Consider the following 24,768-nt stretch of genomic DNA (forward strand, 5'->3'; position numbering starts at 1 on the left):
AATAATAATAATAATAATAAAAAGTAAAAAAGAATCTTCTTTACCAAAGATTCTTTAGTGAGAATTGAGTAATCCAGATCATGCTGGGTAGCACTGACCATAAGATAAGAAAGAGAGACCTCCAACAGCATTTTTAACATCAAAAAGAGAAAACTGTTCAAGTCACAAAATGTTCTTATGTATCTTTGATTTTCACTTGAATTGCAATCCAGGAATTAAAAGAAGTTTTTGAAAAATGCCCTTGATCTTAACCCTAGGCAGATATATAAATAGACTGACATGGACAGTAACAGCATAACCAAAAGATTATGCTATTTTATGGAGCTGTTAAGCCTTTCACATGTCAAAAACTTTCAAAGTTTAAATGAACACCTTGAAAAATTAATTTCTTCACAGTTCCTTATGAAATAATATCTTTTTTTCTTTAACAGAACATTTTTTTCATTCCCAAAGAGAACATTTGTCAGATATATCATCACCCACCGAACTCCTTTCAACTCTCTTTTGGTCCTTGACAGATATGTAGGGTCTATATGTATATTTGTAACTAGAAAAACATTACTACAGTTCGAATTCTAGAAATCACACCTGAGGCTCAGCAGTTTCTTCCACCACTGCAACTCCAATCACATCTGTTTTCCAATGGTAAAGGCAAAATCCTGACTCTGCTGAAGCATGGGTTCCAAAAATACCTTTCAAACTTACAAAAATCTGAACTTCATGACATGTGAGCATCCTGTACATGAATGCAGTCAGTCTGAGATCTGTTTCACTTGCCCATTTGTATGCAAATCCATCAACATCAAGACCATAACTCCTGAATCGTACAAGAAAGAAAAAATAGGACCAAATCTACTTTTCTGATTCCTTATTCCTTTAAATTTAAAGCCACTTAACTTCCTTTCTAAATGTAAGACTTGTCATCTTCCAGAAAACAAAACAAAACAAAACAAAAACAAAAAACAAAATAAAAAAGAGGTTAAAATGTTGAGAATTTTGGAAACTTAGATAGAGGTATGAGAAATAGTAGATTTGCAATCACAAGGTATCCAATACTGAGACAAAGTTGTTGTTTCCCAGTTTTACCTTATTCACCAGCATGATCACTTTATTAAGTATACTCAGCTGGTATATCCATGGTTTATATCTCTGGTGACCCAGCCCTAAAATCAGATTACCCCAAATTACAGGAAATGAGGAGAAAACACAGTAGGCAGACCTGTCTTTATAATTTGATCTGCATACACTTGGTCAAGAGTAAAAAGCATCTAAGGAGGGAATGGATCAAAGAGGGACCTAAACAGGGATCTAAAGAGGGAAATGAATGTCATGATCATACAACTAACCAAACCCGGACTGGAAGACTGAATACCATGCTATCAAATATTTACTTAAAAATTAAGTCATGGACAAAATTGTGCAGTTGGTAATTTCTTGCACAAATGCCTAAAATCTGATTGTAAGAAGTGAATGGAACATTCCATGAACATCACTGAATTGAAACTGACTTTTGAATTTCAATAAGTACTCACAGACCTTTTTTCCCATTTGCTCTGGTATGCACATACCACTCATTCTTGGCTCAAAACTGTAGAGCTGAACACATTAGACATGGTGACTACTAATCATGGTTGGTCTTTGAATCTTTCTAAATTATAACTCAGGCCATGAATAACCAAAAATAACTATGATTTCAGAAATGTTGAGTTGTACCTTCTGAAATGTTTATGCCTTTTCAACACATTTGCATAGAAATAAATAACTCTCATGCACATAGGAATTAATTATGTGTGTTAGAATTTGACTTTTTATATTTATATATACTTACATTTTAAAATAATTAAGTCCATTCGTTCCCAATTCAAAATACCCTCTCGGTGATTTCCAGTAGTCTGCTAAGACTAACAGTCTTCTTCACTAGTTAATAGTTCCAGAGGTTTAAGGTCAGAACAAACTGCTTGATATTTTAGTTGAATCTCCATAAAAAAGGTGATTATATTTCACCAAAACACCCTGATATCAGACTTAATGGTGTTAGTTACACCAAAACGCTTAATTCTGTAAGCTGTCTAATAAGACATTATTAAATAATTAAGTAATATTACACAGTCATATACATATACATCTGGACTTCAGAAGCCTTTCTCCTGTATGCAGGCTGTAGAGTGATTTTCACCCTACACTAGCTGCCAATGAAGAAGTTTGTATTAACTTACCATTACTTATTTATTTATTTGCTTTGGGACTGTAAGCATGTTTCTACATTGTGTTTAAGCTTTAGTGGAAATGGAGAAACTTTTACTTTATGTACCTACTTACATTATTCTGTCCAGAACACTACTTTTAGCTTTTACTGTAAACTTTCAGTAATCTAAGAAAAAAAATAAATAAACCGAAGGAGGAACAGATCAGCATATCAACAATAGATAATGATAAATTGCCTAACAATTTCTATTTGAGAGGCTAAAATCACTCAGTGGAATTGACTGTGACAAACATCAGGTTTCAGTGTCTTGTGGGAAAGCTGACCCTATTGCTTCTACTTCAGTATTAAAAATAAATAAATAAGTAAATAGATAAATAAAACAGCTTGTTAGCCGGAGGAGTGCAGTGCAGTCTGTCTTTGGCTAAGATTTGATTAAAATTAATTTTGCAGTTTAATTTCAAGATCATGTCAAAGCTGTCAATATTTTCAAATTTTTCTAAATCACTCCTTTGTGATGCCTAAAAAATCCCAAATTACTATATTTTACCTCTCCGATAAATTGCTTTACAAATGAAATATAAACTAAACCCAGCCAGGGTACTAACAAATATGTTATGAAGAAAACATGAGACAACATAGGACTCACCACAAGGATAAATCTTTCTTTTGGTAAGATATGTGCCCCAAAGAGAAAAGCTTCTGCCCATGTATTGAAAACTGCAAAGCTGTTATTCAGATGTCAATTGGTGCCATTTTTTTTCTATTTAGGAAGTTGATGCATGCTGAAGTTACTATGCTTTGCAAAGAGGACAAAGAGAAGCAAGGCAGTACCACCTCATGCACGGCAGCCCTGTCAGCACAGAAGACAAAAGATATCATGGCCTCACTGAGTCCTCATCTACTAGCTTGTTTCAGTATTAAGCTATTGCATATGGACTTTGTATTTCCTCTTTGTGCAGAATAACTTCTTCTTGCAGAGAAGCCATTATGCTCTCAGGTAATCCAGGAAACAACAAGCTCTTCAAAGTTACCAGCTAGAAAACTGATAGCTACACATACCAAAGCAGCTTCAATGTCAGGATGAGTGAGATTTCTAAGTACTTAACCAGAAGGCTTCACACGTTTTGCAACCTCTACTGAGCTTTAGAAGTTTTGTAGCTCCTGAATTATTGGAGTCTGCTGAGTTTTACAAATGATCAAGTCCTTCCTTTTTGAAAACAGAATTGTCAGGGATACTAAGCCATTATCCATCCTACCCCACTACCCTAAAACTGTGTCAGGAAAACCAAAACCATTCCTACTAGAGGTTCACTATATATATATATATATAAAATATATATATTATATATATAATATATATATATATTTAATACTTTCCTGTGATGGAGACTCTCCAAGAGTTATAATCTATTTTTTAACTATCTTCAGCAACAGTAAGAGGATGTCTTCTATGGCTCTGCAGGCACACAAGTAAATTACTAAAATTATTAGAAAAAAATAAAATAAAATTAGTATGTCACAATATGAGTTTACCTTACCCTGGTTCCATAACTTATGTATCTGCATATGCTGATCTGTGTATTCACGTCCACTGGGGCTGGTTAAAAACCTACAAAAGGTTTTAAAGCTGTTTTCACTTCAGAAAACTTTAGAATGATGGCTTTAAAACAAGCAAGCAATGAAACATTTTTTCTCTGCACATTTTGTCATTGAAAATCACTGAAATATACCAAAACAGGTTTTAAAAACATCAATGCAACTTCATTACACAGGAAAATTCCTATGTTTTGGTAAACTGAAATTGTGAGCAATTTTTTGCTGGTGGTAAAAGAGAAAATTGAGAGACGCAAACTTTTTCAATCAAAATTGTCAATATTTTTCCTAGGCCATTAAAACCACCATTTACTAACAAAAAAGGATAGTACAATAGCTCTTTTCATTTACAGCAGGCACCATCTGTTTTGTGTATTGAAAGGGAATGACTTAAAAGAAGAAGCAACTGGTCACAGCAACCATTCAACAGGTTTTAAGCAAAACTAAGAAATATGTGAGTAGGATCCAAAAGGCAGCAAGGAAGAAACTGGCCTTGGTTTCTACCTCATCTATTGATGTGTAAGAAGTATTTTCACCAGTATTATTTCCCATATCAGTGATCTGCTGTGTAGCTTCATTATGAAAAAAAAATATATATATAGTCTTCCTCTGTATTTCAGTAGCCTTTGCAATCTCCTTGAAGAGAAAAGGATGGTTCATGTAATCTGCAGGACTTGCCATGAAGATGCTTGAAGGGCGCCATCCCCTTTAGTTCCAGTGTGAACACCAGAAACAGATTTTGGAGAAATTTTCTGCTGCAAGGTCAATTTTTATTTGTTTCTTTATACTTTAATGAAGTGCTTTCATCTATATTGTATATTTTTTCTGCTTCCACAAACTGCTTGCTGATCCTCATGCTCACTAGAAATGGGCATAGCAGACCCAGAATGCACCTCTGAACCAACCCCTACACTGTTCCTGCCCAGGCCTTCTGTTCTGGGGGAAACCCATCTAACCTTTTTAGCTTTACGCTGCTGAATCCATAGATATTCACTGCTTCAGGCAGACCTCTTCCTGCTACCTCTCTGAGGACATCATTTGCCTGAATCAGAAGTAATGTAGAACCTTTCTCAAAAACAAATCTGGATGATTTTTTTTTTCCTGCTCCAGGTTCTCAGTACTCATGGCTCCATCTGCTCTTTGTTCAGCTACTACAGTGACAGAGAAATGCAGGAGAATCCTGAGCTTCTGCCATCTACCTAAGCTTGTGTACTCCTCCATAGGGAGGAAAGGAAATGAAGAAAGGAGATACTCACATAGGTCATATAGTCTCACACTTCAGTGATAGGTGTCAAGCCAACTGTCTCATCACCCATGCAGGTCTCATAGGCTTCTACAGAGGAAGAATAACATCACACTCATCACGTATTTACTAGATGTCTTGATTTGCAACATAACATGACCAAAATGGAGGACTCCAGTCATGTGAAAAGGACAAACCTAGCAGCAGGACAAGTATATAGATGGATTGGAGGTCTTGTGACTGCATGTGAGTGAACAGCTATCATCACACACCATCTGGAAGGCCCTAATCACATGATGAACTAGCAGAGAGATGACCACAGTCACACAGAGGGATATACATTCATGATACCATATAGAAAGCTTTAGGTGACCTTCAGAGTAAAGTAGTAGCAAATCTACTAAAAACAGGTTACACAGAAAAGACTACTGGTGAGAAAATGTTTTGTGAAGGAGTTCAGTGAGAGAGAGAAAATTAAAAAAAAAAAAAAAAAGGAAAGAGAAAGAGAGAAAGAAAGAGAGAAAGAAAGAGAGGAAGAAAGAGAGGAAGAAAGAGAGGAAGAAAGAAAGAGAGGAAGAAAGAGAGGAAGAAAGAAAGAGAGGAAGAAAGAGAGGAAGAAAAGAAAGAAAGAGAGAAGAAAGAAAGAGAGGAAGAAAGAGAGGAAGAAAGAAAGAGAGGAAGAAAGAAAGAGAGGAAGAAACAGAGGAAGAGAGGAAGAGAGGAAGAGAGGAAGAGAGAAAGAAAGAAAAAGAAAGAACGAAAGAACGAAAGAACGAAAGAACGAAAGAAAGAACGAAAGAAAGAACGAAAGAACGAAAGAACGAAAGAACGAAAGAAAGAAAGAAAGAAAGAAAGGAAGGAAGGAAGGAAGGAAGGAAGGAAGGAAGAGAAAGAAAAGACTAAACCCATCTTCCTCTGCTTCTTTTCAGTAAAATAATAGGGATTTTCTTTTCCTTCTTCACCTGAAGCTATGGAAAAGTATTATTTGTACATAAATTTTGATCTTGTTCAAATACAGAATCAATTTTGATTCTAATTACTTTGCATTACTTACATACCATGCAGTCCTTATGTTTAAGTCAAACTGCCAGTGAACCTGCAAGAACTGGAGTATTAGGTTTCATATACTAAGATTATAGCACAGAATTGTTGGGAGTCTGCTGGAATTTTTGTGAGGTTACCAGTTTGCTGACTTGTCTTAAGAGCTGTCAGGTTAAGCTGATTAATCAGCTCCTTATGGCTGCAAGAAGCATTATAGACCACTATTGGGAAAAGAACAGAGCTCATAGCCTAGAAGTATAGCTTTGGAAAATGTAAGGAGTTGTCTCAATGGAAAAATTGACAGAATGCTTAAAAGATAAATTATATGCAGAATTAAATGCTGTATGCAATTGGTCTGAGAGTACTTTTTCAACTACATCACTAAGAATGTTGCCTGTTTTCCAAAGCCAAGAGTTTCATAGCTGAAGTTACACTCCAGTTCACCATCACTGGAAGCAGCATATGGAATGGAAATAAAAAATCAACAAGGTTACTGTACTTCTGTGGTATTCTGCTGTCTACCATGACCATGGGATAGGATTCATCAGGCCCATAATTTATGGCTGAACTGATACTCTGAGACCTGTCTGCATGATTTTTATTGATTTCCTCAAAATGGCTGAAGTTTTAGAGTATTTGTGGCTTAGGAACAAATTGTGCTTTTTAAAAAGATGCAGACAATAAGGTTCTTGATACTGTAGTTTGATAGACTCAATAGCAGAATTCAAAGCTCATTTGCTCATATTACCAAATTTTCATTGATTCATTGTAAAGTAGGGTTGGTTTCTCTTTGAAAAAGCACAATAAAAATTTAAGTCATTCATACAAGAAAGAACATTCTGTACTTCCCATCAGATTTGTTTTCTCCTCTACCTTTCATTTTGCAGGGAAAGCCTGATTTCTTTCCATGGCAACTCCAAATTTGGTGGTAGTGGTGGGAGCAGGCAAAGGGCGGTAACTTCCCCATCTCCTGTGCAGACAGGCTTCCTTACATTGACTGCTAGAACAAAGCACACTTCAGAGTACTGAAAGGTTTGAAGCTGCCCTTAGTTAGGTCAGTGAAAATGTTTCCATGGGTCTGGATTGCCAAGGTAAAGCCACAGTTCTGAAAACCTTGACTGGCCTGCTGCTCTGCATATAGACAGCTCACCAAGGTCCAATGAATAATGATGTGAAAATCTAACCAGCTAATGATTTCAAGAAAGGAGAAACATTTAAATAAGGAGAAGAAACTCACTTCCTCTCACTACAGTTTTGCATTGCCAGCCAAGAGCAAATATTTCTTTTATAACAGAGATACTTTCACAGTGCTCAATTAAAGGCAGGATTACTAGATCTGTATAATATGCAGCTGTACCATTTACATCAGCAGGACATGTGGCCCATTACTGATAAAGTTTAAGGGACACAGTCCAACTTTCCATCATGGGCTGAAGGAGGAAGGACATTGGGCCAGCACTCTTTTTCAAGGCCCAGTAATATTGTCAAAGCAGAATGACTGAGCCATACAGTATGGCAGAACTAGAATTCATATAACAAATACTGGGTGTGAATTACATCCATTACTGGACTATTATTATCATAACTGGTGCCTAGGAACAAGTATGGAAAATGCTGTAAGGGCAGCTAGGTAAATATCACTGAGTCAAATTCAGGGAGATATGCCAAAAGCAAGTGAACAAATTGAGTTCTTGCAGCAATACTGCAAAGTAGCTGTTTTCCTGAAGTATCTGTTGCTTCTCTTCACACTTTCCTAGCACACTTCATATTCCAGGTTAGCAGCTTTGGTGTGCCTTTGATCTCTGTAGCAACAGGGGAATTGCCAGTTAAATTGTCACTTTCTCAGACTCCTTGTCAAAGGCACATCTTCTCTCACATGCAAAATCAGCACCGCTTAGTCAGATTAAGTGTAGGATTAGTAAAAGGATATAGATGTTTGTATCCATTTATTTTCTTTTTTCTTATTAAAAAAAAATAATAAAAAAATCTTTCCATAGCCATGACTATTAGACTAAGCATGCCTTCATCTCATGAAGAAGAGCAACCTGAATTATCAAGGACACCTCAATATAAGCATCTACATTTTTACAAGTATCCAAGGCTTACTTTTCCATAATGTTCCTTCCCTTCCATCTGAAAACAGACTGAAAATCAGAGCAAGCATTTTAATATGGACAGGCAGAGGAACTGATGCTCAATTCCCACTTGACTGTCCATAACAATTATTTTTTAAGAGATTATAAAGCTTGAGTCACATTATATTGTCATATACATACCCTGTGAAGTTGCTTCCCCATGATGTCACAGAAAAGGAAGAGGACATGTACAAAAGGTTCAAAGGAATTTAACCTGAGGGCTGTAATTGTCTCTATTTCTCTTCTTAGGACTGAATTGTCCTTGAATTGAACTGTCAGGGTGCTACTACAACTTGATGTCTGCAATCATGAAAGCAATGATTTTGTTGGGCAATTTATGTTTGCTTATCCCTATGCTGATCAGGATTGTTACCTAAAAGCAAGAATGGAAGCTTACAAAGCAGAAGAGCAGAAGATGCAGCAGACTGCATCATGCTGAACATTCCCTACTGTGATAGAATCTTCACTGAAATCAAATGGACTCTCTTCAGCATAAGCTACAGTTCAACTCCATATATCTACCAGGTATCAAGCCCATATTTTTATAGATGGTAGCCACAACCAGCAACACTACTAGGAGTCTCCATGACTACCATAGTCCACAGAGCTCTATCCACTGAATGAAAAAAGAGCATGAAAGACATGAATAGGGGAGCAAACTAACATTTCTGAAAACACTCCACATCTTCAAGGGGATGTAGTATCAGGCAAAATTATTATCTCTATCACAAACCTCATGCTACAGACTTGCTTTTATTAGAAGTTTGGATGAAATGAGATTATGCCAGTGAAGTAAACAAATCAGGTCCATTCAGGGACTGGGAAAAAAATAAATAAATAAATAAAAATATTAATGTAGAGATATATTCCTAAGCAGACATGTGATGACTACAGTTAAGGACTGGTTGTGTAGCATAGTAGATGTCATGGCATTTCCTCATCTACCACCACTCCATTCACTGCAGGGTGGAACCTTTTTCTTTGACCCTGGTTTATAACCACATTAAACGTGCCAGAGGTGGGGAACTGTTTTCAGTTCATAGTCACTGCAGATCTGGCCCAGCATTGTCCATGCAAAGTGTGGAGGTGAATACTTTCCAATTTTCCAAATGTCAGTGTCTTGGTTAATGGGCCAATACCATTCCATCCTCCAGTGATTGATACATGAAACAGTCTTAACGACCCCCAAAGAAATTAAGTCCTGAAATAAAAGTACAGTCTTCTAGACCACATTTCAGAAGAAAAATGCAAAATCTGGGCCCTAGAAGGAAGCAAGAACAACTTCCGTCTCATTATCGGAACCGATAAGAAGCAGTTACAGTCAATAAGACACAAGTAGCAAGAAACATTTTTTGCATACATTTCTTGAAAATACTAAACACATTAAAAAAAAAAAAAGAAAAAAGAAAAAAAAAAAAGACAACTTTATTCCACTACAGGAAAGAGATTTTTGAGGCCCATGTTCAGATACAGTATGTTAAAGGAGTGAATGTTAGCATGGGGCTGGATTAGTGGATTATGGCTTTTCTTTAAGCAGAAAGTGTTCCAAACTCCAACTAAGAAATTTATTTCTGGTGACTCTTCCTGTCTATCACCTATCAGTATTTCTGACTCAGCTCTATTAGTACTCTACTACAGGTGGAGAAAAACAGCAGACTTATTTTAGACTGCTGGAGTGCTGCACTTGCTCTTTCCTCACCAAACCAGAGATGAAAGTGTTGTGTATCGTGCCTACTTGCAAAGACATAACACACACCTGAGGGATCACTCAGTGTGGCACACCTGGAGAATGACAGTTTTGAGTGAAGGTACAATAACAGTGCAAAACCTCAGGAGAGCGAAGGAAATAGCAACATTTTTCATGATGGCCTCCAGAACGACGGAGAAAAGAGCAGCAGTCTGTCTCCCACCCCATTAAAAGCTCACCCACTGGTACTCTGCTTTCTTCCTTGCTTCACATATCTCTGAAGCAGCTAAAAGCAGATTTAGTAGCATGCTGTCACATCGCTCAGCACTGGTGAGAGCAGACACACTTCTTTCAGCTTGACAAAGGAGACCCATGAATTCCCTCTAAGAGATTCAAAGACTTTTCCAGGTAGTTACCTGTTCAAAGTCTGTAGGGAGATAGCAGGGGAGGAGCGTTGCCATCCCCCATTAACTCATCTCAGAGAGTGAACAAGGAAGACAAGCTCTCTTTCCTAACCCACTTTTGGGAAGGGAATCCATTGAAAGCTACAGCCCAGTTCAAAGTGCAAACAACCCAAGAGACCTACTGGTGCCCATGTTAAGACACCCCAAATTTGCGCCCTTTCTGAATATGAGAGACGCTGCATGATGTTGATGCAACGAAATATGAGCTCTTGTAGGTGCTGGCCTTGTAAATGGTGGTTTTTAGTGGTGTACATTAGACGCTCCTGTCCCAGCAGGAATTTACTTGTATTTCAAATATTCAGTGAGCATCTGCTAGTGAGTTTTGGTTCCCATCCACCTCCACCAAGAGAAAACAATCTTCACCAAGCTTTACAAGACAGCCAGGAATTGAACCTAGAAAATTAACACAGGCTTGCCTCTGGAAAACCCAAGCTGGATGAACTGCAAGGGCTTCAGGCTCTGCAGTGGGTACCCAGAACGTCCTGGACATCTATTTTCATGCAACTGTGTCTGTCTCCCAAAACCATCAACAATGGGTTAGAACCTAAGCTCCAGATTTCGAAACCACAGTCACTATGCAGCCAATGGCTTGAAGAGTCTTTGAATGAGGGAAGTTGAGTATAGTTCTGTATCTTGGTTAATTCAGGAAAAGGAAGGATTACTTAGAACAGAAAAGATCCACATAATATTTTTTTTTGTTCCCAAACCTCCTTGTATGAGGCATCCATATTTTAAAAATTACCCCAAACACATCTGAAGTTGTGTTGTATACATTATAAAATGCCATAAGAAAAGAAATAAAATGATAGTCTAATCAGTATCTATTTCAGATTCAGAAAAAAATAATTGTGACCAAATACAAACTGTTGGTCTTGTGTCTTTCTATGCTCAACATGAAGATTGTACCATATTTCTTTAGAATTGCTACCAGGTGGAATAGACACAGGTTTCACCATCTTTTATTAAGATGTAGAATGAGACCATCTGATGATCAAATGATTTAATGCAATTGTGTTGTATATATAGTTTAAATAGTCCTTCTTCTTCTGGCTTTAAAGAGTTAAAAACTGAACTTTCTAAATCTGTATTTTACTGTACTATTAAAAGCTTTTCATTTCAGTAAATCTTGTTGTTCAATACAACGATTTTTAGTTTAATTCTCAACATTTCTCTAAAACTTCAAGAAAAAAGATGTGTCAAATATCACCATATGTTAAATGTTGACTTTTTCCTAACAGTAATCAGTATATCTATGTTACTGATCTGGAGTTATACTGATTTTGGTCACAATATAGTCTTGTACATTCCAGCGTGTAGATAGGTCCATTTTTATCTTGCAATTGTTTTAATCTGTCATGACTACTGTAATCCAGTATTTCTAATAAGATTCGTCTGTATCTTGCATAAACAGAGCTATAGCAAATTGGACTTCACAAATAAGAAGATTGTCTTAGTTAAGGGAAGATTTATTTTTGAATAAAATAAGTTTGGACTATCCTTTCAGAACATATAAATAATAAGTACAAATTATTGGGATTATTGGGATCTTGGACTTAATATTCAACGTTCTGTTTTCAGAGAAGGTCATTTTGCTTGGGAATAGCTGGCAGTAGTACACTACAGCTTACTGTTATCCAGCTAACACTGTAGATGTCAGGTGGGAGTGACCTAATGAAGACCCTACCCTTGAACCTGCCTGCTGTCCGATTGTTTCCTGCTCTCCCCTTGGGTGCAGGACAACCCGACCTTGTAGACTTCCTAGCTGTGCTGAAAGAGTAATTCATCTCATACACACCATAAGTGAAATTTATTTTTATTTATTTGTTGAATTTAATTTTTATTTATTTATTTTATTTTTAGTACTTTCATGGCCTCGAAACTCTTCCAATAACTTCATTTGAATATCAGCTGTAACAGAATAGAGGGCTGTTCGTACATTTAGGGCACTGGACTGAAATTCGGTTCATATCATGGTTTTTATAATGGATTGATATCTAAGCAAAGAAAACTTACTTTCATCTCCCGGTGACTTGGTTCTTTACCTGTAAATTGCATTTGACATTATATCCTTATTGTATGACCTGCAACACATTTGGACCTCAGGCAGTTCTATAATAAAAGAAACAGCAGTCCCAGGACAGACCCCAAGACCAGCGCAGGCAGAATGATCATGTCATACATGTAGGAACTGGCTGATACAAACTGTAGAAAAAAAGCTAAAACCTGCTATACCTTCTGCCCTCCTTCTCTGGGAGTTTACAAGCAAATTAACAGTTCTAGAATTTCAAGAGAAACAGAGAGGAAAGCAAGGTACTCAGTACTGTCAACCATATATTGTCAACCTCATAAAAACTAGGACTGCTCTTAAGGGTTCTTTCTTTCTATGTTCTGACTATGACTTGGTACTCTTTAGCTTTTGAATAGCTGGTGAGAAGTAGATGGGCAAAATAAATCCACTGCAATCCCAATATTACTTGCTCCATATAAATATATATATTTATGTGTGTACAGACACATAAGTATGTGTATTTTCCTCTTGTGCTGAGGAAATTTTCCTGTCTTCTTTTTTCTTTTTTTTTTTTTTTTCCTGCAGATAGCTTAAAACATTACAGAAGGTCCACAGAGCAAGCACTGAACTGAATTTATTTGTGCATTGCATATGCTGATTTCTGTGACCATTTCAAGAGCTGTGTTAAAAGAAGTGTTTAAGATTGTGATGTCAAACCTACGAGAGTAAGACAATATAAGAGTCTTACAAACAACATCTCAGTATAGCAGCCATTGAGAACCCTAATAAAAGTATGCCTACTTCAGCTTAATGATCAAATCCTATTTCTTTCCACAGCCAGTCCATCTGCATTGTGAACAAGGAGCCACAACTACTTCTCCCTGCAAAATTGTCTCAAGTAAGGGCAGCTTTCTTTTTTTTTTTTTTTTTACTTCTGTTTTAGAAGCTTATTGTAATGATTGCCAAGAAAGCACAGTAGTGCTGGTTGAACCTTGGTCAGCCTCTCCCTGGCAATGGCTTGTATACACCCTTGTTGGCAGCAGCCATCTTTCAGTGAAGTCAAAATAGCCAGAAAAAATTGCTAATAAGTAAAGAAGCTTCTGTTGAGCACAAAGAAGCTGAAGAATTGCAGCCTGGCCTTTGGATAAAGTCTTCATGCAGGGAGCAACAGGACGCTACCACAGGAAAGGCCTCTTGGCAAATTAGAAGAGCCTCTCCAAAACAAGGGAGCACAGGAGTACCATGAAAGCATTTGTTAAAACATTTACTACAGATGTATTCCCTCTGCTAATATTCTCAGAAACTCTTGGAGCCTTAAAAAAAAAAAAAAGAATAAATGGAAAAAAAAAAAACAAAAACAAAAACTTCCTTTGAAACAAAAACAACAAGGAGGAAATACATAAAGCATCAAAAATTTCAAGACAAACAACTCATCTTTGGCAAGGTTAGAAACACCTGACAACAGGGTCTTAGGTAAGAATAATGTTATGCAATCTTAACTAGACATTGCTACCTGAATGACCTCTAATTTAAAGCAAGGTTCTGATAAACACCTACTCTACTGCACAAAAGTAAGTTTTTCTTGTCTTGCAAACAGCACAAGAAGACTTGCAGAACTCTTTCACTTTGACATTTCATTTTCACTTTGGATAAAAAGATGTCACTTGGTGATGTGACAGCAGTGCTGTGTATTATATCTGCAGCATCACTGGCTTTGTCAAATCAACATGGATAATTCAAGGCTACTGACTTCCCCTTTTAAAAAACTGCTATGCCTGGGTTTAATTTTACTTCTTGCTTACCAAAATAATTCTGTATAGGAAAAGGAATGTTAGAGCATTTGCACTTCTCAGATTTCAGGAGATCCTCAGAGGAACTACTCCTCCAAAAAACAAGAAAAATATTCATAGCTCAACTTTAATTTCTTGTTTGCAAAGGAGATATTGGTGAGACCCTGGAAAGACATTTTCTACCATCATCATCATTATGAGAATGGACATTAACTATCATAGATACTGTTACTTGTAACAAGCTTGTTTTCTCCACTGCATAGCCAAATGATCAACAATTTTCCCCGCATTTTTATCTAAATAGTGGTATTGCTTGTATTACTGCAATGCTTGATAACTTCAAACCGAGGCAAAGTATTACTGAATGCTGATCAAGAGGAGTTGAAAACAGATTAAATTACTTTCTAGTGGTCATACAAGAGGGCTGTGGCAGCTAAAGCTGAGTACAGACCCTCTGAGTTCCTGTTCAAAGTCTCTGTGACAGTATTATCGTTTCTAATTGCAAGATCTGAAAGTAACATATGGTTTCTCTCTAAAACCATGTTCTTTGTTTGTACTCCAGTAGCTTACAGGAGCTCAGGGAGTCTAGACTAAGAGTTCATTGTGGTAGGCTCTGTCCAAACTCAGCATAAAAATATATAAAAGCCTTAGAAAGCCAAAAGATGTAAGCAGTCTCAGTGGGGGAGGACAAAGGAAGACTGAAAATGTTTGATGGTGGAGAAGCAAACAACAGAGCAGAATCAGCAGCTGTGAAGGGAAGACATCCCCCCACATCCAACACTCAGCCCTCATACCAGAGAATGTAGGTACTGTGATAAAAAGGGGTTCTGAGCAAAGATTTGTAGTGGAGATGAGGTAAATTTTGATAGGGAGCCCATTCCAAGTTTATGCAGGGAAAGCATGAAGGTTTCATTTGGAAGATTGAAAACACCAAAGGTGGAAGGTGGCAGATTGGGCTGATCAGAAGTGGGGTATTATTTAATGATGATGCTTCCAGTGAATAAGAGAGGATACGAAGAACAAGTCTGAAGGGTCTTGCAAATGGAGGTAAGTAGCTTGTATTCCAAATGCTAAAGAAGTAAAAATAATTGGAGACACGCTAACTGAAGACAGTTGCATTCAAAATAGCAGGATGGAAACATTTACGAGTGAGACAAAGTGGACTTATTCTCTGCTAAAGACCAGAACAATAGTGTTAACAGAATCACAGAATTTCTAGGTTGGAAGAGACCTCAAGATCATAGAGTCCAACCTCTGAGTCCCCCCTCTTAAGAGACAAGGCATGAGGAGCCTGAACAGTCATTTAGATAATACAGATACAGCAGAAACAATCATGTAGTTTATACTGTGGAAAGAATGAAGAAGATTAAGTCATAACCTGGTTTTAAGGTTGTGAAGAAACATGAAGACACTGCCAAGTGTGATCAGTGCTTTTCCACTATGATAACTAAGCAGATGACTTACAAAAGCTCAGTGTGTGTCAGGCTTATGAATTCTGAGTTAGGGAGGTAGACCTTGGCCTGAGGACCTGCCATGGAATTTCAGAAACTTAGGGTCTAGATCAGAGGGAAGGAGACAGGCCTGGAGAGCAATGTTGATCTGCTTGTCGTCAGCATAGAAATGGTAACTGAGTTTGATCTGCACAATAGAACAGCAAGGCAAAGAGGATAATGAAAGCACCAGATCTTTATTCTATATGTGTCTGTGTGTATGTTCTAGTATAAGAACATTAAGTGGCCATGTGAGTCAGACTATCAACATGCTCTTTCCATCAATAGCCAGAAACATACATAATTAGACATAAATAGGGTTCCTGGTCTACAGTTAAAAAGAACATTGAATTACAATTCCAAAAGGGAGAACTTCCAACTTGATTTATGTTGATTTAATTCTACTCAGTGAATCTTTTGCTGATTTCAGCATGAGAAGAGTTACAGCAGTTTCTACATTGTAAGAATCATACTCCATGTGGAAGAGAATTGTGTGGAGGCAAAATGGTAATGACATACCAATGGTTTGTACATCAGTGTAAATCAGGAGTATGAGCAAAGCCAGTAGAGTTACATAAATGAATAAGAGAAGAATGCAATACACTAGTAATTAATCTGTTAATCCCTGCACTCTGTGGAACCTTATTACCTACCTCTGAAAATGTAAGAAAAGGTTGTTTTGGTGTCACATTTAAAACCTCTTTTTCTCCCATGGATTTCAGCTACTTCCCTGAGGACTACAGTAAATAAAATTAGATCCAAATTTGCATGACCTCCCAAGCCCACCAGTGTCCTTTTACTTCCCTTACCCGCACAACCACGTCTTTAAGACTTCATTCAGGGATACCTCGAAGTTGCTTGGACATTTTGATTTACAGCATATGAGAGCTCTCTGTATATTACACATAGCAGTCTTGTGGATGAGGAGGGTGGAGCTACATTAAACAACAAAGGTCTGAGGAATATTAAATATTCCATACGGCAATAGCACCTTATTCGGATGGAAGTTGCAGGAATACCACAAGAACATGTGAGGAATCAGGTGTTACGAAGATTAAGGGCTTGAGAAGTTGGTTCACTAAACGTGACTTTTACATTATTCCACAAGCTTACAATGATGGTGCAATCTAGTACTGAAGTCAGTAATTTCTGCAAAGAAAGATGACAGTAGGTTGGGGTTGCTAAACAACTGGACTGTGCCAGCTTGGACTGTTCACGAGCTCTCCCATAAATTAAAGATCATGTTATTGCCTGTTTATTGTAGATAAAACATAAACCTCATATAAGTATCAAAGAGATTCCAGCACCCACTGTATCAACATCAGAAAGAGCATTTATGATTGTTGTCACACAAATACACACAAAAAGAAAGTAAAAGAAGAAGCTCAGCCTGACTAACATTTAGAGATATAAAGCCTTCATATCCCTTGGTCTTCTTTCCTTTGTGAGTTCCACAGGATTTTCATTTCCAGAGATATTATGCACTTGCTTTCAAAGGAATTCAATATTTTCATTCAGAAAAGTAATTTCACAGCAAAGTAACAGAGAGCAATGTCCTGGGTATTCATTTTCTGAGCCAATCTTTCAAAGTCAGTTTGTGTTGTGAGAAGCAGAGAAGACACGAAGAGGTATAAATCCTGTATACTTGGTTTCCACAGCCCTCCTCCACTGCTCTTCTCCAGGCTCAGGCTGCAGTAATGCCTGTGCAGAGAGCAGATGAAAAGAAGTACGTGGTGTCAGAAGAGGAGAGCTCTGAGCTCGAGTACAATGCAGCTGAATGCAACCCACGGCACGGAGCCTGAGCCCAGCAGCCAGTGATGGCTTCACCATTCCTGCCCTGCACTGAGTGTGGTATCAACATACCCATCACAGTAATTCAATGTATTTTCTCCTCATTGCTCCAAAAATCAGAGGAGAAAGCTGGGAGTCTAAGGCAAAAGGAGACAAGGTGTCTTACTTTCTTGGATGCTTCTGTGCAGATAAAAAGCTAATCCTGATAAAACCAACACTGAAATCCTTCCATCCCATGTAAAGTCAAGGTCACTCGTTATTAGACAACCAAGGTTAAAGCCACACAATTTTCTGAGCCAAAAAAGATGGCCGGGGGGGGGAGGAGTGGGGGGGTGGGCAGAGAGGAGGGGCTACACTAAGCGGGGGAAGCATCTCCCTCCTCTACTCACGGTCTTTGATGTGTTTCAGGAAAAGAAAACATTAGAAACCCTCCTGGTTTTTCCTGAGAGGTCCAGGGTGCGCTGAGAACAAGGTGGAGAAACAAGGCCCTGCCTACCCCTTTGTTTTGTGAAGCAGACATGCTCCACGACCTTGAGGATGACAACAACATTTGTTCATCACACAAAGATAAAGCTGGCCACTGACTGCGCTTCCCCCTCCCCTCGCCCAACCACAAGCAGAACAGGCAGGATGTCGAACAAAGAAACAGCAGAAGCAGCAACGAGCATTACGTTCAGATTAGAGGACATTCAGGGTCTGTAAAAGTTCCATTAGAATAAGCACAAATCCAGTTTCAATGAGGAAGGGGTCTTTTCTCTCTCCTCCTTTGGTTTGTATTGTTAATCTTTCTTCCTGGATGACTCCTCACAAATGCTTTTTGTTTTCTTCTGTGGTTCTACGTGCCAGGACTATAAGGAGGAAAGGACTGAGGCCCTTTCTTGGCAAGCTTTCAAATCACTTCCATAGGAGACATACACCCTGTTGCCATCTCTCTAAGAGTATAAATTAAAGTAGTGATGAGCAGTCCAGAGCAATTCAAATGCTGGTAAAGCTTAGGTCCTTCTCCAGTCCCTCATTACAGTGAACACTCTGGCATCTGCTGCACAGCCTCAGTTTGAGGAATAAACCTACATACAGGAAGAAGTGAATGAGCAGAAAGTCTGCATTTACATTGCATCATGCCATGATGAAACAGGAATCACTAATTATAATAACAGCATGTAAGGGGAGAGCAATTGCTGACAATTCCCATAGCAACAAGGTTACCTTTGACATATATATGTATACAATCACACACATATATATTGAACACACTTTCCAGTAAAGTCATTATTTCAGAGAGGCAGCTATTTTTTTTGCAAACCTTTTGCCAGAGTGAATGTTACTGTGATGGCGTTTTTCTTTCAATTTATCTGTCTTCCTCCCTTATACATATTTAGGCAAATAAAAATGATTCTTTACAGACACAGCCCACATGCCAGCTTCATATTTTCTGCAGATAACCTATTTTCATTCAGCTTAAAGTGCATCCTATCATTTTTATTCAAGACTCCAACCATTTATCCCAAGTGAAAAAGTTTTCAAGATACCTTACACAACTGTTTTTTTTTTGTTGTTGTTTTTTTTTTTTTTCCCTAGGATCCATGTAGAAAGTTCCAAACACCTTAAGAAAACAAACCCAAGCAACAAAATAGGTGATAAAAAACAGCCTAATACAGAAAATGCAATTTTAAGTTTTCTCATTTCTCTGATATTTCTACAACTCTTTCACCTCTTTTCCTCTATTATTTCTTCACAGGTTAAACAACTGGCATATGAGTTGCATCTAGACACCTCCTAATAACATGAAGATAAACTTCTCATCCAGATTATTCAATTTATATAGGGTGAGATTTAGATTCACAATTCTAGATGAGAACATTTTTGCTCCTGATGGATGCACAAGAAATACCTGCCACTTGAGTGTCAGACTGTGTTCAAGCCTGCACCATTCTGTGGAAGCAAATGAAGATGAAGGAAATTTTTCTTCTCCCCAGAGGTCTGAGCCACAGTAACAGTAAACCTGTTGACTTCCATGAGTTCTTGATGAAGCTCCCTATGGTGGAGGTGCTTTTGCACTGCAGCCAGTGAGAATGAAGATCTACTGCTAACTCTCCTCATGTATCACTGTGACTTGTCTCTTATCCACACTTGCACTGAATCCAAGAGCAGTTTCATATAGTGCTTACCACAGACAGAGGACTAATATAGGTTTTAACAGTTACCTAAACTGTTTATACAGCCATCTTGAATAAAGCAAATTTGTTTGTCAACTAGTCTCCAGAATTAATCTCCACCCAGACTGCCAACCACACTGCTTCCTTATCCATGATGATAACTGCAGCATTACTTTTTCAAGAAAATAGAGTGAATCATACTTGAAAAAGCAAGTCATTTTATCAAGATGAAATGAGCAGGTCCCAAATATACTTTTTGCTCTTTGTAGCAACCGCATCCACACAAACACCTGCATGCATTCATGATGAGTAACTGAGCTTCAGAAATCAGTAATGGTTTGGGATAGCTAAATCAAAGTGCTGCCAAGTAGCCCTTGTTTTCTGAAAGGCAGTGGAAAAGAGGACTGACTACTTTCTGACAATCTGACTGCTAGAACTCATCTCAAATGGAACACCTAAATATTGAGGGCCAGTTAAAACAAAAGGGTTTTCTTGCTTTTCTTTATTTTTAATCTTAATCATATGATTTCAGCTGTCATCAGTGTACTCTCAAAACCAGATGTTAAATTCTTCTCATCATCATCAAAATCCACTTCCACATACTTAAATGCTACACCTATGCTTCCCTGAAAACATTTTAACTTTGTGTTTCTGAAACATTCCCTTCCCAACATTTTTATTTCTAGGTGGCTGTTGTTGTTTATCAGAGCTTTATGTGTGTTACAAAGCAGAAACAATTACATGAGGGAGGCCAGGAGCATGTTAACTACAAAAAACAGTTGTCATAAACACTCTGCATCTTAATGCACAGCTTCAGTCTTTACGTAAGATTAATTAAAGAGCAGATGTTCTGTCATACTTTGCATTAGGTATGGTTATCTTTGAGATTCTAGCTCTTCCATTTGCTGTGTTTTAATTTGCATTATTATGCATTTTGAGCCTGAGGCATGAGTACTCAAGTGGTAAACATTAGATATACAGAACTATATTTCCAAAATGCACCTTCACTATTAGGCTGGCTAATACAGCCCTATTCAATTTTAATCCCCCCTCCCCTCCCTTTTTCATTTCCTTTTAACGTTCTACACGGCAAGAAGGTGAACCAATGGGAAAAGACAGACAGACAGACAGATGTATTCTGTGTGAGTGCATGCATTTGTACACACAAGCAATAGTAACGTGAGGGTCTTTGTGCAAAGCGAGCCATATGTAGAACATTAATTGTACGTATCAGCCAGTGCTGCTGAAATTCTTTATCTTACATATGGAAGAAACTTCTACTGAATTCCCTGCATTTTTCTAGAGGTTTGCATACCAGCTACATGAAGACACTTCTGCTTTTGTTGTTTTCAGTGTGAGGCTCCAAACTGAATTCTCATTTTCTAAATGCAACTGCTGGAAATTGATGTCTGAAAACTTTTCAAGCAGTGATCAAAGTCTGATGTGAATTAATTTGTCATCATAACAGAGCACTGCTTACAAGTCATTTCAGGCTGGATTTCAGCAAAGGCAATAGATATCTAGGTTGACAATTTCATTTAAAAGGATAGAAAGCCTTACACTTTTCTTTCATTGGTATCTTGATTTAATGAACATACAAACACATCATCACCATATGTTCTAAATATCAGCTTCAGTGCTTGTTCTTAAGAAACGTCTTGGAAAAATGCCAATGAGAGAAGCTTGGAAGAAGCTTGAAAAGGTTTTGAGACATATTGCTGCAACTTGGGAAAGCAAATCCACTGGTGACTAATTACTCAAGAATTTAATTTGAATAGCAATGTCAATAAATTGCCAATACATACTTAACAGGTACATAATGACAGAATTCATACAAGGGATAACAAAGCCAGTCTTCTTAGTGACTGGATTTCCAAATGTCTATGAAAAGTTAATTTCTACAGCAGGTCATAAATATGTGATGAAAATGTCATAAAAATCCTCATTATGAAATCCTTACATAAGGTATTATCATTAACAAGACAGCAAGCCGCAAAGTTGTTGGAGACCTGTTCTTACCCCCAGAACAACATGCTTCAATCCCTTCTCCACCTTCCACTTGTTTTCTGATCACACACACATACACAAAAGTACACACATACAAGCACACACGCAGATATATGCACGCAGCCCTCCCCGTTTTCCCCATCCTTAGCATCTCCATGGTTTTCATTTTTCCTGCCTGTGAATGCCCCCTATAGTATTTCTCATTGATTAGTGTGGCACTTATGTGTGTGAAATGACTCATCAACCAAGGTCTCCACTGCTGGCTTTTGCTAACAGAGTGCTTTTAAGCTCTAGCAGTTTTCTTTTTTTAGCCAGTTTTTCTTCCACAGCAGGAAATTCAGTGAGCCTGAAATAAGAAAACTGCTGACAATGATGTCAGAACTTCAACCAAGGCCCCTAGGACAAGGTAGTCAAATAGTCAAGCAAGATGTGGTTTCATTTCCAAAGAACTGTTCCTATTCTTCAGCTGAGACAATAATTATTGAGCAATCCTTCAGGTTCACCCACATTCTGTGCTCTCATGTTTCTTATTTGTTTTTCTCTCAGTTTGATGAGAGCCTGACTTTTCAGCTAATGATGTGATGGAGGTGGTGGTAGAGGATTAGCAATGGATTTCAGTGAAATGCTTTGTTCTGAACACTAAAATATATTTAGGTGTGCTTGGCAGCCCAAGGGATTGACAGTGAGATACAAAGCCTTATGCCTTTATGTGGTCAATTCACAGCCATCCCAGGTTAATAAGTAATGAAAGCCACAACTCCTGCATGGCTGCCTGTCAGACAACATGATGAAATGGCTTGGGGTTTTTGCACATTAGCCTGTGGTGGACGGGTTAGCAAAACAAATCAAGATAGCTAATGTAATCACTGACTGCCATACTGGGGCAACCCATGTCTAAACTGACAAGGCATCCCTGCCTGTTCCTGCCCGTTGATACTGGTTCTCACCATCACTATGTGAAGGTAATTACAAATTTTGTATATCTCATCTGGTGAAAGGCCATTCCAATTTCCATCACTAATTTCAATACTGAGCTTTCAGCCCAAGCTCAACAAAAATATGCTTCCTTTTATTTTTCATATACAAAAGCACCATAGCTTCATTAGTAGATCTCACAGCACTTAGCATATGCACAAAATTCTGTCAGTGGCATCTAAGAATGAGAGTAAGAATAAGAGAGAAAAAATAAGAGAGTAAGATATTTCATCACTTGACTGAACCCCGGTTTCCTCAAACAAGCTTGTGATGCCGTCAGAGATCACAGGCACCAAAGTGCTTGTCCATGCCTCTGGAAGGCATCTCAAGAATTTCATTCTCCTCTCACCTTTCTTGATGAGAAGTGCTCACCAAGATCACCCTTCCTTGCTATGCCCTGGAGATTAATTTACCAGAAGATCAAATAACAAGCATCTCTCTGGGGCCCGAAGAGGCTTTGAGTCCTCTGCAGACAGAGGCTTTGTGTCTGTGCAGACATCTCTGGAGAAGAATAGTCTTTTGCTCTTTTAAGGTTCCACTTAAAAATAAATAAATAAATAAATAAATATAATAAAAAAAAAGCAGTCATCAAGAGATATAAAACCAGGCACATGCATAAAAAGAACCACCAGCTACTTCTGGGGCAGCTCTGAAAATGAAACTGATATGGTTTCAGAGAGGTAAGAACTGATAAGGTTTCAGAGAGCATTGCTGGAAAAAAAAATGTTTATTTGTTTGTTTACCTTCTATGGTCTAACTTTCAATCAGCTCATCATGATTAGGATATTTCTTGTCCAAGCCATATCCAAAGCACCTCTTTTTTTTTCTGTTTTAATAATGACATCATGGTATTCCCAGAAGGTTAGAGCTCAAGCTCTAGAACTCAAGTTTTAAGCAAGCTGAGCCTTTCAAATGTAAAGGCAAAGAACATTACATTGCTGTTTGCAGTCTGAGTACGAATTAAGCTCTCTGTCTAGACACTGCATGTACTTTGTTCAGACTTGTGCTAGGATCCTATGAGATCTCAAAAGCCAACGAGCCAGATTAGTACTTGCATGGGAGAACTACATGAAAGGCTGAGTAACACTGCTATGAGTACAAACAAATCAGCTGAAAATGAACTTAGTTCAGGCTTCCTTTCCTGGCTTAACAATGTATTCTGCAGGTTCACTCTCAATGCCATTCTTTTGGGTTTCTAAGAGAATTAAATGAAGTATCGAGAGAGAAAGGAAGAGAGGAAGAGAGAGGGAGGGAGAGAAAGAGAGAGAGAGATCAAACTGAAATCTAATCCAAAAGTAAATATCAGCCCTGCACTCAGACAGGTTTATCTCAAGGTACTTTTATAGCATGTCATAATCTCACTGTTATTTAGAGTTTGCAAAGTGACAGTGCAAGCAACAAAGTGACAACTGTTCATCCTTTCTAAGGGTATGTTTTATGGGGTAACAATAAGATAGAGAGTGGTTGCATAGGTAAATGATGGCAATGTTTCCCACTATCTAAAAGTCATAGAAAAGATACTGGGAGAGGACAATTGCTCATATTCTTTAGAGTTCAGTCACAGCAAAACTGCATTAATTCAGTGTTGGAAGGAAAACATACCTTCCTGTTACAGATGTGCCAAGGGAAAGGAGTATATTGGTTTCCCTGATCCCTTTGTGGAGCACTGAAAGGATTTGTTTTCCACAGTTACACATAGACATAGGTCTCCTTTTAGCCAGTGGGGGGAAAAGAGTCACCACAACCCACTTTTGAGAAGGACACTACCATGGTCTAATTGTACTATGCTGATGACACAAAGCTGGGAGGAGTGGCTGATACTCCAGAGGGCTGTGCTGCTGCCATTCAGAGGGACCTGGGCAGACTGCAGGGTTGGGCGCAGAGGAACCTCATGAGGTTCAACAAGAGCAGCTGCAGGGTCCTGCATCTAGGCAGGAACAACCCCAAGCACCAGTACAGGCTGGGGGCTGTCCTGCGGGAGAGCAGCTCTGCAGAGAGGGACCTGGGAGTCTTGGTGGAGAGTAGGCTGACCATGAGCCAGCAATGGGTCCTTGTGGCCAAGAAGGCCAATGGGATTGTGGGGTACATTTGGAAGAGCATTGCCAGCAGGCGGAGGGAGGTGATCCTGCCCCTCTACTCATCCCTGGTGAGGCCACACCTGGAGTATTGTGTCCAGCTCTGG

Source organism: Aythya fuligula, chromosome Z (assembly GCF_009819795.1).
Source record: "Aythya fuligula isolate bAytFul2 chromosome Z, bAytFul2.pri, whole genome shotgun sequence".
Taxonomy (NCBI): Eukaryota; Metazoa; Chordata; class Aves; order Anseriformes; family Anatidae; genus Aythya; species Aythya fuligula.